The following is an 18,171-nucleotide window of genomic DNA, read 5'->3' as shown; positions in this document are numbered from 1 at the left end:
GGGCAGGGCTGGCGAGGGGGTCTGGTGCCTGGTGGCGAAGGTGGGGGTGTCGCGAGACATCCCACAGTGCCCAGCTCGGCCCCGCTCCTGAGCCTAGTCTGGCCTTACATGCCGAGAGTGCCGGGGCCGGGCAACTGGCCGCCCACAGTGGGCAGGACTGAGCTTGGTTAGAATAACCTCCAGCTCCAGCGAGAGCCGAGCTGATGGGCCACTGGCCCTGCCCGGGGGAGGCAGCTCTTCCTTGACAACTGACCACTTTGTCCTTGACAACCGAAACTTTGGCCTCTCCAGACCCTCGACAGCGGGAAACACATTCCTCCCTTGGGTTAACCCTCGCTGGTTGTGCCTGGCACGTACGCAGGGAGGCTGTGGAAGGAACCAGGCTTCCGCCTGGTGGATACACGGACAGACACGGGACGAACACACCAGAGACTCCCAGCTGGGGGGGCCCAGGCCGACAGCACAGAGGACAGAACTCCTGGGGGAGACTGTGGGGTGACCGCAGGGCATCCCAGGAGAGGGAGTGGCCAGGCTGAAGCTGGGAGGAGCCCGTGCTGGCCAGCCCCTCCCGGCCGTAGCTAGCAGACTGAGTGGACACGTGCCCCGGAGGGCAGTCACTCCCAGTCCCATCTGGAGGAGGGGCAGCTGAGAAGGAAGCGGGTGTGAGCCCCGGAGAGCAGGAGCCCAGCCTTTGTGAGAAACCGGACCGTGCCTTCAACAAGCCAGTGCGCCGATGGAATCGACTGCGGGGGAAGAGAGCTGGTCCGGCCCCCTTGGGGGGCGCCGCCCGCCCTCCGCCGGACACCCACACGGCCCGCTTCCCTGCCCACCGACCCGAGCGTCTCCCGCTGACCACTGGGTCTGGAGCCGCTCGGGGCCCAAGGCTGAGCCCCTGTCCCCCAGCGCAGGGCACCCCGCCCCAGCCCAGCCCCCAGGGTCTGCGTTTCCCTGCCGAGACCCGGATGTCGCCGCACAGCCTGCAGACGCACCGCGGTGGGAAGACATGTGCCTGGGCCCTGCATACGATGCGGTGTCCCTGGTGCTTTCTCTTCACTGCGTGGCCAGCACTTCCCTGCGACGTGGGGGGGTCTGCATGTGCGTGCGGCAGACAGGAGGTCGGCCGACGGACAGATGAACTGCGACGTGTGACAGACAGACTCGCTCTTCCTTACTTACTTTCACTGCAGGACGGCCGATCTGCCGTGTTGCGTCGGCGTCAGGTGTGCCGCCAGTGGCCCAGCTGCACGCCTACACACTCTTTCTCATGTTCTTTCTCATCATGGGCTGTTACAAGCTACTGCGTCCAGCCCCCGTGCTGTACAGCAGGCCTTGCCGTTCATCTGTTTGGTACACAGCAGGGTGTACCTGCTAACCCCGAACTCCGAGTTTATCCTTCCCCCCACCTTCCCCTTTGGTGACCATGGGTTTGTTTTCTATGTCAGTGAGTCGGTTTCTGTTTTGTCAGTAAGTTCGTTTGTGTCATGTTTCAGATCCCACATCCAAGTGGTATCATCTGATATTTGTCCTTCTCCGTCTTTACTTCACTCTAGGTCTGACTTTTGAATCACAGGTCCCACACACAAGGGTCAGGCTGGACCACTGGACCATTTCATCATCTCATGTGGTCCCCAGTCCACCAGTACACACCTGTGCGCGTTCTCTAATTCTCTTCCACTCATAGTTTGCTGCTCTGTGAATTCCAGCATAGCTCTCAGATGCACAGAGATCTGTAGGGACAAAATGAAAAGGTGACTTAAAAACCCCCTTTTCCCCGCCAGGCTCTGAAGCGTGTGTGCCCAGCAGGGCGCGCCTGGGGCTCTTGGCCACTAGGCGGCGCTGTGCGCAGCGCGGCTGGGCCTGGAGGGGCAGCCACGCCGGGCAGTGGGTGGAGGGGCAGGGGGCATTATAATCCGACCAGCAGTGAGAGACCCCCTCCAGACCAGCCGAGGGGGAAGCAGGGGGTCTCCCCCAAGGAAATGAAGACACCATGAGGCACACAGGGCGGCGGGTTGCAGGCAAACTGCAAAGAGGCAGGAGTTTACTTGCAAGAAGCGATGAAGGGCAGGTAAAGCACAGAGATCGTGTGGCACAAATGCAAGGACTTTGGTTTTATCTCCGGAAAGTAAGAAGGAAACAGAGTCGCTCACATTTCAAAAAGCGCAGGCGTGTGGGAATGAGGCACTAATGGGAACGTCTTTCCTTCTCGTGTCGGGAGCAATGCCGCCCCGGCCAGCGCCGTCAGGAGACCGCGTGGGGCTGGCCTCAGACCCGGCCTGAGACTGTTTCCTCACGCGGTTCCTCTTTATATTTAGTGTCCATTCCGTCGGCCGAGGCCCTGCCCGGGAACAGCGCGGAGACCAGGGCAGCCCGTGTCTCCCCGGGCCCAGCAGGGAGGACCTCCAGGGCCAACTCCACTTACAAGTGGAACCACTGCCCTGAGAATCCGTACCTGCTAAAAAGAACCCAGCAACGAGCCTGCTGTCCCCACAGTCAGGATTTAGAGCCTCGACATCACTATGAATCCTACATTTTGCATTTTGTGGCACACAGCCCCTTCCTTTTTTTTAAAAAAAGAAATCCTTTTAAAACCTTTTTACTTTCTTTTCTTTACTGCTTTTAAAATTGTGGCTTAAGGAACGTGGAGAACTCACCAGGGGCAAGCACCTCTCAGGCCATACCTCGTTTAACCCTTCAAACGGTCCCATGGCGCGGACTCGCCGACTGCCTCCACTCTGCAGAGTCGCGTAGGGGCCGGGAATATACTTGGGCGCTTCAGACTCAGGCAGCCTGACTCCAGAGCCGTGTTCGTTTCCTGTGCTGCTGTAACAAAGCACCGCATGCTTAGTGGCTTAGACAGTGTGAGTGTATTATCTCCCGGTCTGGAGGTCAGAGTCTGAAATAGGCCTCCCGGGGCTGAGATCAGGGTGTCCGCGAGGCGGGGCTCCTTCCGGAGGCTCCAGGGGAGAACGCGCTTCCTGCCTTTGCCAGCTTCCAGAGGCACCTGCACCCTGGCTCTGGGCCCCTTCCTCCATCTTCAAACCCAGGAGCAGTGGGTCCAGCCTTTCTCACCCCCACCTCTCGATCACCCCTCCATCACTGCGTCGCTCTCTGATCACAGCTGGGAACGGTTCTCTGCTCTCAAGGACTCACGTGGTAAAGACAGATAACCCAGGGTTGTCTCCCGTCTCAGGGCTCACAACCTTAACCACAGCTGCAGAGTCCCCTCTGCTCCGTAAGGTGGCACTGTCACAGGTCTGGGGTGCTAGGGTGTCAGTGCATTTGGGGGGACTTTACCCCGCGACTGCGAGAGCCCGTAGCTGCCCGGGGTCGTCTGACAGACCTCACAGCCGTCCTTCCCACTGGTGACTCCACCTCCCTTTTACATCTCATCATCGGCCGCTCTGGCTCCTTCCATCAGCTTTCGAGAGTTTTCCAATTTCCAGCTATAAAAATTGTTTCCTCCATTTTAAATGCCCCCTCCACACACAATGTGTACATTTTCTGCATTCTGCACAAGCAGTGTCCCAAACCCACGCAGCATTCAAAGCCCCTCGCCGCTGACGCTCCTGGCTGGACAGCTGACCTCTGCCGTGAGTGGAAACCCAGAGCCCTCGGGGAATGGGGCTCCCCAGGGCCGGTTCGGAAAGAGACACCTGGGGGCTGCTGGCTTGCTCACGTGTCTGACCCAGGTGACAGGGCCAGTGTGGCAGACCTGGGGACCGTGGCCACTTTACGCGGGAAGTTAGTCAGAATATTATCTCCTTTTAAGGCCATTTCTGCCTGATCTGATTTAATTTGCTCAGAGTGTGTGTGAGATAGATTTGTAAACTGCAGTTTGCGTGCGGGTCCTGAGCGTGTTGTGAGCGGTAAACAGCACGGCCTGTGCCGCAGCCCGGGGGAAGGACAGGCGCCCCGAGGTGTGTCTGCTCCTGGGCTCCAGCCTCCTGGGCTCCTGGTGTCTTCTGAAGGGCTTGGCCCGCCCCACACGCTCTACAAGTGACAGCTAACTGAACACGTTCTGGAGGTGGACAGAGGGGCGGTGGGCTTCACGCCACTGCGCCACAGTCGTTAAAATGATGACGACGGTAAATCTGAAAAATACGAAGCGGGGAGGCTCTGTAATTATTAAAATGTTTTGGGAAAATGTGGTACATCGTCTTCTTGTTTCAAACAGGTTTGTACTTTTTTTTTAACCCATAGACTTACTGTTATTACTATTTTTATTGAGCTGCAGTCTGCTTACGATGATGTGTCCGTCTCTGGTGGGCAGCGTAACGTCTCGGTCACCCACACTCATACATACATTCGCTTTCATATTCTTTCCATTTTAGGTTATTACGAGGTATTGAATCTAGCTCCCTGTGCTGACAGAAGAAGCTTGTATATCTATAACCCAGAGACTTTAATATATATTTTCACCCCAGGATACGCACCCGTTGGTGGCAGAGACCATGGCTGGTGGGGGCACCTCAGGGCCCAGCGTCCACTCCCCTGGCTGGTTTCACTCCAGCCTCCTGGCTGTGTGTGTCCGAGGCGGGGAGTAGGTTCCGCCTCTCCTCCCACTCAGGAAGCAGGGGGACAGGGGCGCCTTCCTCTCAGCCCTGGCCACCGAGGGCCTGGCTGCGTCCTGAGCGCCGTCAGCTTGAGCGCCGTCAGCCTGCTCTCCAGGAATTCAGATCCTTGAGCCCGTGGTGTGAGGGTGGCAGAGGGGTGGGTCCTGTCCGTGGGACCATCCCCATGGCTTTCAGGAGCTTCCCTGTCTACGCCTGCTTCTCCAGTCACCTTCCCACTGGGGAGATTCCGGACCCCCCCACCCTCCACTAGTCAGTGGTGGCCAACCTGCTGCATGGTAAAATCCCCCGGGGGTATTTAAACTAAGGGACTGATCCCACTGCCCCGGCCCTACAGGGAGCACTATCCAATGGGCTTCGGGATCTGGGCACTGGCATTTAAGTCTTCCCAGGTGACTCCAACATAAAGCCAGGGCTGAGGCTACTGCTCCAGAATTAAGTCCCCTTTCTCCTTGTTAACGTGGTTGCAGTCTGTCCGCAGCCTTGACTTGTGTAGGAAAACCCTGCCGATTGCGGCAGTGTGCCTGGGAGCACACCCTGGGAACCAGCGTTGGGCCTGAACATAACAGGCTGGGCACAGCCGTAGTTGGTTTTTGTTTCTTTGTCTTTCCTTAGGAGTGAGGAATGTTGACTCCTTCTTGCCAGAACTCGTAGGCAGTGGTCTCCCTACCCGCTGCGGGGCACCACACCACCTCCCGAACGCCTGGGAGGGCGCGCCAGCGGCTGCCTGTTTACCCCGTGCCCTTTCCCGGCTCAGGAGCGGCCGCGGCCTTCGCTGAACAAATATTTAAGAGCTGCACACCCCGCCGGTGCAGGGGGAGCTGGCTTTGAGAGATCACGTTTCCGTAGGACCTCTGCTCCCCAGTGGTCAACAAAACAACTTCACAGCAAGCGTGCGGACCAGAATGTGGGGCCTCAAGGAGAGCAGGTGATACCCTCCTGTCGCGATGGGCCGGAGGAGCGCGGCCGGTGTCAGTGTGCCCGCAGCCGGAGCAGAGCCTCGCGGGCTGTCATTTCCCTGGGCGGCCCGATCAGACAGCACCCTAGACAACCCTTCTCAGGTGTAGGGTTCTCAGTATGAGGATCAAAACGCTGAAACTGGCAAGTAGATCATAAACCTCGATTTCCTCGTTTAAAAATGTCATTTAATCTGGATTATGGTCTGGGTGCTCTGACGCATCAGGAGATACTTGCGACTGCTAAAGTGAAGAGGAAGAATGTGAGTCTGGAACGGTCTTTCTCCTGCCAGAGTGACAGTGGCTGTGAGGTTCTCCACTGGGTCCCAGGAGTGAGACGAGAGAAAAAGTGCCCCAGGTGCGGAGAGCCCGGGTCACCGCACCCAGGACTGTCCTTACCCAACAGGACATCCACCCACGTGTGGCTTTGTTAACTCCAAAAAGTTCAAGGGCATTTTTATTACAAGCTGTGCTTTTAACTGACAGCTATAATTAGCCCTCGTGTTAATTGCACGTGTGCAATAAAACGGCTCCAGGAGGGGCCCAGCCCAGGGCACGTGTTTCAGTCAAAGTCCAAAGTGTAACACAGATTGATAGGTCCGGTAGCAAAGAAACAGACACAAGACAGGCGGGCTGAAGGGCTGTTTACACACAGACAGGATGATGGACGAGGGAGCACAGCTTTTCACAGAAGGATTACACACCTGGATCCTGGAGGTCGGGGTGAGCCTCGCTCGCCACGAAGCTGACCATTCCAAGGCCAACGGGCCAGCGGGCCATTGGCCACTGCAGTGCCAGGGACACGTTGTAGGTTCACACACGTTTCTTCAATTCTGTGCTGTCCAATAGAAGAGCCACTAGCCAGATGTGAGTATTTTAATTTAAAAATTAATTAAAATGAACTAAGCTTCTGTGTTCAGGTCCTCAGTCACAGGGAACCAGCCGCTTGTCGCTAGAGGCCGCCTTATTGTAAAGGGCACCCATGGAGCGTGTCTGGCATCACAAAGCTCCCCTGGGCAGTAGGAGCTGGCCAACCCCCAGCCACACCCGTTGGTCCCCCTGGGCAGTAGGCGCTGGCCAACCCCCAGCCACGCCCGTTGGTTCTCTCTTTGAGTCTTTTCACCTGTGTCTTCCACGCCTGTAACAAGGCGGGCGATGGCCGACGCGGGGAGGATTTCTCACTTGGACGCGGGGCTGCTGCTTCCTCATCCTGGAGTGCACCGCGCTGTGGCACAAGACCTGGCCGAAGACCCGGCCGAAGACCCCCACGGGCTGATGTTGGCAGACCGCCCCTCTGTTTGTGTGGTAAAGGCTGAACCGAGAGCCCTCTCGGCATTCTGTCCTTTCTAACCCGCGAGCCTTGTGGGGAGACAAGCGGTGTCGCCTATGCCCCCGGTGCAGAGACTGGTGTAAATCCAAGACCCCTCTTGGCAAGGCCCCTTCGCAGGAGCAATGCAGCAGCAACCCACTGTCGGCAGCACACGTTTCCCACGCAGAAAGCGGGCCTCGCCGCTGCGTCTGACTGTGGCTGTGTGCTGAGAGCCGTTGGCATCTAGGTATTGTGGGACAGTGGGCGGGACCCGGCTTTGGGAGCCAAACCTCAAGGAGGTTCAAATTCCACTCTTGAGCCTTACCAGGAGGAGCTCTGAGCTTGAGCTGGACCGGCTGATGCATTTCCTCGGCGCCTGAGTCAAGTGCGGCCTCCCTCACCATTGAGGCTGAGTGAGGAGAGGGAGCTGGTTGGAGAGAGGGCCTCGGGACGGGCTCAGCGCCTGGGGGTGTCGCCCCCCGCTGCCTGTGCGCTGGTGGACACTAGCCGTGGGTCTGTTAGTCCGTCTCTCGTGAACCTCTCCTCTGCTGCCGAGATGCCTGCGGTGGAGCGGCTGGGCCTCAGCAGCCACCGAAGGAGCTGCTCGTGGGTGGAGGGCGCGCCCTTGCCGGCGTATTAAGTCTCCAAGTTTCCACCAGGAAGTGCAGGACGACATTCCAAACAGTGCACGCGTTTCCTTTCTTCCGCTGCTGGAACAAATGGCCGCCAACTTAGCGGCTTAAAATTAATTTATCGCTGGGTGGATCTGTAGGTCAGAAGCCTGACACGGGTCTTATGGGCTAAAACTCGGGTGTCGAAAGGGCTGCCCTTCTTCCTGGAGGCTCTTGGTGAAGATCTGTTTTCTTGCCTTCTCCAGCTTCCGGAAGCCGCCTGCATCCCTGGGCGCCTTCCTCCACCTTCGAAGCCAGCGATGCGGGTGGAGCCCTCCCGCCGTCCGGCTCAGACTCTGCTTCTGTCGTTGTCATGGTCACATCTCTCCCTCTGACTCCACCCTCCCTCTTCTCTTGCCTCCCTCTCCCACTTCTAAGGACCAGGATGGTCCCACAGGCGCCACTCGGGTAACCCAGGATTCTCCCCCGCCTTGGGGCCAGCTGATTAGCAATCTGCACTTCGCTCTGCCGTGCAGCCTAACGTGCTCCCGGGTTTGGGGAGTGGGACCTGGCGTCTCTGGGAGGCGGCGCCATCCTGCGGACTGCTACCGAGAAGAGGATGGTAAAAGGCAATTTCCCTTGGCAGGATCACAGCTTTCTCTGTAAAACGGGCTCTTCCGACACGGTCAGGGTGGAGATACTGAAGGCCGTTCCACTGTGTTCTCCAGTTTCTTGCTGTCAGGGAGGAAGGCTGACAAACGGACCCACTGTGTCATGTTTCCTTCCTTCCCCAGCAGCACGTCACAGTAACACCGCTCCTGGAATTCTGGTCGTGCGCCAGGCACGAAGGGGCAGGACCAAAAGTGGGCGGGCAGCTTTCTCCCCTTTCTGAGTTAGTGATCTGGGAACTGTGGGTTCTCTCTCCGGAGGTGTTTTTCAGACCCGCCCACCCTCTCTTTCGAAGCCCTTTGGTGGCGTTATACGTGCAGGACCTTGCTTATTAATTCCCTGACCTGGAACCTTCTGTAACGATTACATCACGGCTGGTGACAAGTCGCCTTTGTTTAATGATACTAGTTTTCCAGTGTGGTAGTTAAGGAGATTATTTAATGAGGCTGAAGTCAGTGCTACTTAACATCGCATTACTTAACATAACATCACAGCATTATTTAATAAAGCAAATTTTAAAACGATGCTGGGGAATTAGGTGCATCCCTCTCATTACTGTTAATGGCTGCTGCATACCTAATCCCCTGCTCGCGCACTCGAATCTTGGCTGCAGCGCCTCCTTCTATGGAAATGAGGTTACCGGCAGCTGCACAGAGCACCCTGGGCCCCGGTATGAATAACCGCGGTGATGGTTCTTTGTGTTACGCAGAAATTAGCCCTGACCCCAGTCGGGGCAGCGCCTGCACATAGATTCAGTTTGAGAATTGGAGGCGTGTCGGGGTCGTTACCGAGGAAATGAGGTAAACATCTGATTAGTTTTTATTGACTTTCACGCTTGGAAAGTAAATCTTGGACGAGCTAGGACTCATCGCCTTCTGGGGTCTCAGTCTGGCGTTCTGTGTTTTAACAAGATGGTTTACCCCTCAGTTGGCGGCTGGAGGAGGGGCAGGCCTGTGGGTGACGCTGGAAGGTGGCCTCTGTTTGGACTGGGGCACAGTGGCGACACGGTGAGGTCTCTCTAACAAGCCCCCGACCATGTGACCTGCTCTCTGTTGAGAGAAGTCCCGGGGCCGCCTGAAGACTTGGCTCTGGGATTCGGCGCTTGGCAGGAGCTCAGCTGGACTGGAGGACAGCCTTCTTCTCTCAGACCGGGCAGCACGGCGTGGCCGCGGCCTGCTGGCAGCCTGTCTAGGCGTTAAAGTCAGCTCTGAGAGGGCAGAGGACGTGCTTACCTTGCTCATGCTGGGTCTCTGTGCTGGTCACACTGCCTGGGACATAGCAAACGCTTAATACATGATTTCTGGCCAGGACAGATTTCAATAGACTGACATTTAAATGTGGGGAAGCAGGTGTTCAGGACCATTTTGTCGGCAAGTGGCAGAGACCCACGTAAACCTGTATTGAGGGGGAAAAGAAAGAAATCAAGAAAATTCAAGTCCGAGGCCATCAGCCTTCAGGCATAGCTGGATCCAGGTGATCAAATTACTTTGTCAAGGTTCACTCTCTTTCTTCTTTCCTTTGTGATGGCTTACCGAGTTGGAAGCCCCTCCCAAAAGAGAGTCCTCTTTCTCAGTAACTTCCAGCCTAAGTGCTGTGACTGTCTCACTGGTGTGTCCTGGGTGTGGCCAGTGAGCGGACAGCCGTGGCTGGGGAGGAGGGCTCTGCAGACTCTCCGTGCCTGGGTCTGCGATCAGTCCCTCCTGAACACATGGACTCAGGATGGGGCAAGTTTCCTTCCCAAGGAAAAGTGATGCCACAATGACATGCTGTGGAAAGAGACACGATCACCTTCTTCCATGGAAAGGGTCTCCTGTCCCACCTGTAAAGCCGTGAATGTGGCTAAAATAAAAGCCAGAGCTTGGTGAGAGCTCTGCCGTCTGCTGGCGCTGTGATTCTTGTTGAACACCTTCATGTCAGTGCAGCCAGTGACCTCTGCTCTGCCCACCGAGCTAGGCTTTTGTGCGGAGCGAGCAGGACGATGTTGTCCAAGACAGCATTTTGTGGCCGGTGAGTACAGCTTAGGCAAAGGCACTGTGGTCTCAGGTAGTCCCGTAAATACAAAGCACTCAGTGAAATTTGAATTTCAGAGAAACAATGAATGATTTTCTAGAATAAGTCAGTTCCATGCAATATTTGGGACACACTAGCACCAAAGAAATTATTTATCACATGGGACATAAATATGCTGAAAACTATCTGACACTGAAATTTAACTAATTAGATGTAGTTTTTTCTCTTTTGCTAAATCTGGCAAACTTACTATGATTATCATGTGAGCCCGCACACTGTCCCTCTTTCACACGTGGGCTTTTTGTCGTCTTTCTTTCCCAAGTGTCCAGCAAGGTGGCGGCCTGCGCACCTGGAGGACATCTGCGGTGCTGGTCGGCGTGACTCAGGAAGCCACTCTAAGGTGGAGCAGAGACAGGGGCTTCCCCAGAATCGGGCCCCGAGGGTGCATCGTCTCCCAGACAGAAGTTCAGGGGATGTGGATCAAGTGTGCTCAGTCTCGAAGGGAATGGAGGGAGGGAGAAGCGTTTGTTTTCAAAATCCCAATTCCCAAATTCAGGAGGTAGTTTTGTGCAGCGTATAGAAAGTCGTCTTAGACTAAATAAAGGAGGCGTGATTTCACACATTTGGAATTAGGCACGTGGAAGTCATTTCGTCAAGGCCCCAAAGGTGCACTGTGCATAAAGAATCTCTGTTCACAAGTGTGTTTATGGACGTTGGCGGAGAGCTTCATGCGAGTCCTCATGTGGCTGGTCCTGGGGGAGCAGGAGCTCGCTGGCCAGTCTGGGAAAGGGAGGTGTAGAGGTAGAGGTCGATATAGAAGCAGATGGAGATGGTCCTACATCTGTCTCTACCCTTAACTCTCCATCTGCTCTGCCTCGTCCTCTACCTCTCCATCTCCATCTACTTCCGTATCGACCTCTGCCTCTACACCTCCACCAGCATCTGTACCTACACCCATCTCTACACCTACTTCTATATCTACATCTACTCTACCCTTCCCTCTCCACCTGCTCTCTCTCTACTTGTACACCTACCTCTACTTCTACGTCCACACCTACTACTATATCTGCCTCCATCTCTGCACCTCCATCCACAGCACATACATGCAGAGAGAGAGACACCCAAGTGTATAGATCTTAAAGATACGACTTTCTTAAATGAATCCCTATCCAGATGCAGAACATGACTAGCACCCAGAAGCCTCTCTTCTCTCGAGGTGACACCTGACTTAGATACTGAAGCATGGATAGAAACTGGCCACTGAAGAAAAGTGGAAAGGAGTTTGCTTGGTGGAGAATAAAGTGAGACTTAAAGTAGTTATGTTGCTTGATGGAGACCTTGCAGTCACTCCAAGGGCAGTGGTGGCTAGCTCCCAAGGCGATGTGCTCTGCCACGATGCCATCTGCTGCCAGCTGGGATTGGGGCAGCTGCCCAGAGGAGACACACTCTCCTCCTACCCAAAAGCAATGGCTTAAAAAAGATCAAAGTTGATATCTTGCAGGTAGTAGCCTGGAGGAAGGCGTCAGTAACCTGGAGGAGGGACATAGGAGAAGATATTTCCATAGCGTCACCTGGGGTGCTGGATTCCATCTCTCTGCCCATCAGCTCAGCACATGGCTCTCATCTTCCCGATCAGCTGAGGGTCTGAGATGACCCCTGGGGAGCAGCCTTCTGAGCTGCAGGCTGGAAGGAGAAGAGAGGCAGGAAGGGGCGCTCTCCATCAAAATCCCACATTGCACTTTTGCTGTGTCTCATTAGAGGGAACACAGCCAGGTGGCTAGGTGTCTCTGTGTGCAGATCAACATCAGAGTTTTCTCTAAGAAGGAAAGGGGGTGGGGGCTGAGGAATGTATGCCACGCATGTCAGCTCGTTTACTCTGCAGGAGGTAATCCTGGCATAAGAAGCCAGACAAGTCATGAGAACTGCAGAACAAGAGACCGTCATCCGAGGGAGAGTTGGGATTCACACAGCACTGAGTTTGGAGAGGAAAACGTGGTGCACAAGACGTTTCTGGGTTAGATCTGGCAGAGTCTGGTTACTAAATAGAGAAATTGGGTGACAGAGAAAGGAGGTGACATGTTTAAGTCCTGGAGACTGGGTGGGTGGTGATGCCTTTAATTGAAAGTGAAGTGAGTGGGTCTGAGATGTCTGCAGGGCATTGAGTATACAGTTGTAAACAGCGGACTTGAGCTCTGGAGACAGGCTAGCACGGGGACGGTGGCCTGGGAGTTGGCAGGGTATAAATTATCACGAAAACCTTGGGAGGGGTTGACGCCATCCCAGGAGAGCCTGGAAGAACTTCACGTCGGCGTCACGTAAAGGACCAACCGCAGAGACATACGTGCAAGACAAGACCGCAGAACAAGCACAGAGGCGGCAGTGGGGCTGGGAAAGGTGTCGCTCTGAAAGTCAAGGGGAGAGCGTGTTGGAGACTCAGAGTGAGGTGCTGGCTTCTCAAGGGTGTTCCCTCCAAGAGGAGCCAGGGCAGCGAGACCCCACGGATTCGGTGGGGGGTGGGGGGCTGGAGCTGGAAAGAACAATATGAAATGGGAACATTCTCCTGTGCTCAGATGAAGAAAGTGCTCACAAATGTTTGGAGACAGAAAAGAACACCATGGCCAGTCTGAGGGGTTCCCACTGGCCAGGTCCAGGAAATGAGTCAGAACACATAACATAAGCGGAAAAAACCCAAAGAATCCACAAGTCCACAATCATATAAATAAGTGAATGAACATTTTAAAAATTCAGGTACATGGGAAAGCTCTTCTTTACAGAAAAATATCAATTACTAAATGTAGAAGAATAAAAGAAACAGGAAATTGCCACTGTACAGTCACCATAATAATTACTGATTCAGGCAAGAACCTTCTATGAACGCTGAAATCACTGCATGGAAGATTGTTGGTGAGGAGGCTGACTACGTGATCGAAGTCTGGTGTCATAAATTACGTATTGATTACTATGGGCAAAGGATAGCTTAACAGGAGGGAAACGGCAGACACCACACTAACCAAATGCTCAGACTTAGCACAGCGAGTAACGGGAACCGGTGGTTGCGCGTATCCCCTGATGTGGTGCACAGTTCCCAGGAGGTGTTCCGACCACAAGTGGTTACCTTGAATCAAATCAAATCAGATAAATACACTTGAGGGATATTCTGTAAAATAGCTACCCTGGACTCATCAAAAGACCAATGCCATGAAAGGCAAAAATAAAAATAAAGCTAAGTGAACTGTTCCAGGTTAAAAAGGGATTAAGGGAATTTTGCAGCTAAAGGCAATTTGTAATCTTTAATTGATCTTGGACTTTCTCTTGGATTAAAAAACAAAACATCTGTAAAAGGTGTTTTGGGGACAATTGAGAACATTTGAATATGAATAGCATTCTAGATAGTAAGATAATTAACATTGCGTTTCCTGTGTGTGATAACTATGTTGTAGTTACGTGGTGATTTTCTTTTTAAAATACATGCTGATATATTTAGTGCTAAAGTGTCCTGATGGCTATCTGATTCCAGTGGTTCAACAAAACCGTATATACTGTAAGTATATGGATCAGTGTCGGTGTGTGTGCACATGCTCGTTATGCTAGTCTTGAAACTATTAATTTTTCCAAATTTGGGACAAAAGAAGAGGTAAATGTGCACATTGTGAGATATTGCAGGTATGTGTGTGACTCTATGTATCTACAAATACAGCGTCCTGTGGATATAGGCGTTCTGGTATTTTGAACCAGTCCTTCAGAAATGGGAGCACACACTCATAAAAATGCATGCGTAAGGACTCTTTGCATCAAAACCAAACCAAACAATCTGGAGACAAACTGACTATCCATCCAACAATGATTAGAAAGTGGGACGTTTATAATGTGGAATTTTATGCAGCTATTACAAAGAATGCCTTCTGGCAGAATGGTTGGCTAGATATGACAGACTCCACTGAAACCAAACCAAAACGCTGGATTAAAAAAAAAAAAAAACAAACCTTTAAAATGCATGATATGCCGTCAAGAAAGTAAATTATACTTGGAGGCCAGCAACTGATTATTACTGGAACCCAGAGAGGCGATAAGAGCAGGGAAGCTGGCTCTACCTTGAGGGCATCTGACAGCCAAGCATGTCAGAGCTTCATTTAGAGCCTCAGGCTGCAGGGAGAGAAAGCAAAGCTGGGGATCTGTCCAAGGTGCTAAGTAGACCAAGCGCTCCTTCCCCATAAACCTGGGCGCCCAAGAGTCTGCACGCAATGCAAGGGGAAGTGGAGACAAACCCACCCTCAGGGGCTGCGGGGCCACTGTCCTCTCAAACCTCGAGGCAGATGTGAGAGAGGGAAAATCTGCCCTGAAATTGATAACTTTAGAATTCAGCATTGCGGGCTGAATTTACATTAGTACCTAGTCTGTAAACCTCAGACGGAGAGTGTTGTTTAATGCAGGTCTTGTTGGTGACGTTCTCAAAAACTTGCAGAACTGAAAGGAAATAATCACACCTTCAACACAGAGCAGGAGGAATGGCCATAGATGAGATTCTAAATAAATATGAACTCATTCAGAAGTTATAAACTCACAGAAACACCAGGCACCACGAACAAGGACTCACAAAACAACAGACAGTGTAACAACAATGTAGAATTCTAGATATTAACATTGTCAGTTACCAAATATAAAAATGAGTGTGTTTAGTTTGTTTTTGGAGATAAATGAAAGGATTACAAATATGGGGAAAGCGAGAGAGTATAAAATGACCAAACACATTTGGAAAAGAACCAATTACAAATGTGAAAGAAGAGAAGGCATCAGAACTAAAACTCAGCAGATGGGTTTGACAGCAGATTACACACAGATGAAAAGATAATTAGTTTACTGAAACATGTATCTGAAAACATTATCCAAATGCAGCCCAGATAGACACAGAAATGGAAAAATATGAGAGAAAAACGGACATGAAATACAGACTATAAAAACACAATACATGTCTATTTGGAGTTCCAAATCAGAGGAAAGAAGTAATAAGCTGGGAACAGTGTGTGACTGAACAGCAGATAGAATCTTCCAGAACTGAAGAAAGACACCAATTCACAGATTCAGGAAGTGCAATTAATCTTAATAAGGATAAATAAAAATTTACCCTCCCCACACAATTCTAGACATATTTTAGTGAAACTGCAGAAAACTAAAGACAAGATACGATCTTCAAGCAACTAGAGAGGAAAGACAGATTGCTCACAAGTTCAGGACAAATAACAGCCAGTTGATTGGTTTGTCGGGAGTGACTGCACTCATTCTCCTCTACAGTTTCCTACGATCTACGGAAACAATTGCCTTTCACATTTATTCCTTTAATCCACATTGAACTGGTTGTTGCATATGATGTGAGTTAGAAGTACCATTTTTTTTTTCCTGCAGGAAAGTCCAATTGTTCACCACCATCTATTGAAAGCCATCTCACGTCTTGCCAGGACTCATCCTTCAACTCTGCACTCCAGCCCTACCAAGTCCCTCCCCAACGTCCTTTGAAATTTTACTTTCTGAACTTTCTGCTTGAAACATATGTCCCTTGCCCCACAAGACTCCATCATTCAGATTCACCTCACATGTAAGTCTCCCTTACGAAACCCCCCTCAATTCTTCAGACTACACCATGTACAATCAATCCATAAACCCTGGTAAGTTATATAAGTATATCCCTTTTTTACATCTATAAAGACATATGTATAATCGTACCTTTGGTCCCAGACAGGATAAGGCTTGAATCTTAGCTCTGCCTCTTCCAATTTCATGAGTCTGGCAACCACTAAAAAGCTGAATGAACCAGAAAAACATTATTAAATTTGAAAAAGACACCATTATCTTCCCAGACTCTTAGTTGGAGATCCGTACGTCAAAGGGACGTGTTAACAAGAGTTAAGAACACAAGAGATTAAAGAAATGTTGGTGAAAATGTGGAGAAAAGGGAACCTTGTGCACTGTTGGTAGGTGTATAAATTGGTTCAGCCACTGTGGAAAACACATGGAGGTTCCTCAAAAAATTACAAATAGAACCGCCATATGATCCAGCCACCCTGCTTCTGGGTATATAGTCACGGAAATTAAAATGGGATATCAAAGGGACAGATGCACTGCAGCATGAGCCACAGTAACCAAGACACGGAAAGAACCCAAGTGTCCATCAGGAGACGAATGAATAGAGGAGATGTGAGATTTATGTCTGTACACACACACACACACACACACACACACACACACACACACACACACACAGGAACATTAATCAGCTGTGAGAAAGAAGGACCTCCAGCCATGTGCCATGTGCGATAATACGGATGAAACTTGAATAAGTCAGTCAGAGAAAGACAAGTACTGTATAGCATCACTTGTATGTGGAATCTAAAAAAGCCAAACTTATAAAAGTAGAGAGTGAAATAGGGGTTGAGGGGGCAGGATGGGGGCTAGGACAGAGGCTGCTGAAGGGCACAGACGTAAAAGCAGCAGTGATAGGTCCTAGAGATCCGGGGCACAGAATAGTGAGTGCAGACAACACGGTCGCATTACAATCATCAAACTTTCTAAGAGACTAGATCTTAATAATTCCAACCACTAAACAGATGATAATTATGGGCTTGATAGAAGTGCTAATTATCGCTACAATGGCAATTATGTTGCAGTATATAAGAGATCAAATTAACATGCACACCTTAAATTTACACATTATATATCAAATATATTTCAATTAAAAAAAAAAACACCAAAAAAACCCCAAGAATTAAAGACACGTTAAAGACTTTCTAATCCTGGACTGAACCTTTTGTCTGAGCCGTCAAATCACTGAGTTAAGATGCACTGTTATTCAGCACCCATGCCTGCAGCAACAAAAGTAACCCTGGTAGCGTCCGCACTACCTGGGGTGTTTCTAGAAGATGCCCACACTTAGAGGCCTCCCCCGGCATTCTGGCCTCACCAGCGTGGGGTGGAACCCAGGCTCCCTGGCGTTTTCAGAGCCCCACGCTGCGTGCAGGTCTTCTAACCACCCATCAGTGTCTGTGATTTGTGTATGTTTGCGACACTCTTCAAAACTAGCTCGGTTTACAAGAGAATTCTCCACGTACCACCCAAGTGAAGCAGCTCAGCAAGTGTTTCCTTACTGCCTGCTAGAAACACAGTGCTGGGTCCCCGCAGGTGCTCAGGAGGACGTGAGAGTGCGCTCGCCAGCACGCAGTGAAGAGGGGTGGAATTTATAGGTGTTTTGAAACCTGAAGAATTATGTCAGGTTTTCATGGAAATGGCTAAGTGTACGTGCACTGCAGAAACAGATCACAGTCGCCGCACACATTTTTCCAGAAACTGTGATTTGCTCTTTGGTTTTATGCTTTATTTTGCTCTGCTAGGGAAATGTCACTGTCCCAAGTGTTCTTCTTGTGATGTGTCAGGGCGCTGCGTGGCGAGGGTGCACACAGGCCCTGAATCTTCCTTGCTCCTTGAGGGGAACCCTGATCAATGAATTGGGAACTGCGAAGTGTGCTGTGGCTTCCTGAAGGCAAATAAGAAGTTCTTTGAAGCTGGGAGTCTTTGGAGTGTGTTAGATTTTTGCGAGTGCAGTGTTTCTCGACTTAACTCATCAGAGTAGCTTTAAAAAAATACACGTATAGATGGGCCCCCTTTCTGGAGACTTTGGTTAAAGTTATGTGGGGGTGGTATCTTCAAAAACTTCTCGTATCTCTCTTACATCCTCCATGCCTCTCTCTATGTGATGTTTTGAACATATGGAATAGAGTTACAATAACTGTATTAAGGTCTTTTTCTGTTAATTCTAACACCAGTTCTGAACTAATTCCAATCAATTATTCTCATTTGGGTGGTGTTTTCTGCCTCTTTGTATGTCTGGTAATCTTTGGTTACAGCTAGGCATTGTGTGGTTTGTATCTTTTTGAGAGCTGCTTATTTTTGTATTCTTGTTGATATTCTAAGTGTGTGTGTGTGTGTGTGCTTTTTTTTTTTTTTTTTGAAATGCATGTAAGTTACTTGGAGACAGGTTAGTCCTTCTGGGTCTTTTA

General features: G+C 51.2%; 1 long non-coding RNA gene across 1 annotated transcript; it reads right to left on the bottom strand.

Annotated features, from left to right (window-relative positions):
- Nucleotides 1-1,519: 1,519 nt before the first annotated feature.
- Nucleotides 1,520-3,014, bottom strand: LOC141574073 (uncharacterized). The gene is made up of 2 exons (XR_012500688.1): nucleotides 2,679-3,014; nucleotides 1,520-1,727 (listed from the first exon to the last, which is right to left on the bottom strand). It is a non-coding gene; the product is annotated as an uncharacterized LOC141574073 (long non-coding RNA).
- Between the last annotated feature and the right edge of the window lie 15,157 nt (nucleotides 3,015-18,171).

This window comes from Camelus bactrianus, chromosome 19 (assembly GCF_048773025.1).
Source record: "Camelus bactrianus isolate YW-2024 breed Bactrian camel chromosome 19, ASM4877302v1, whole genome shotgun sequence".
NCBI lineage: Eukaryota > Metazoa > Chordata > Mammalia > Artiodactyla > Camelidae > Camelus > Camelus bactrianus.
The sequence above is the reverse complement of the archived record's forward strand: the minus strand, read 5'-3'. Positions and strand labels throughout refer to the sequence as shown.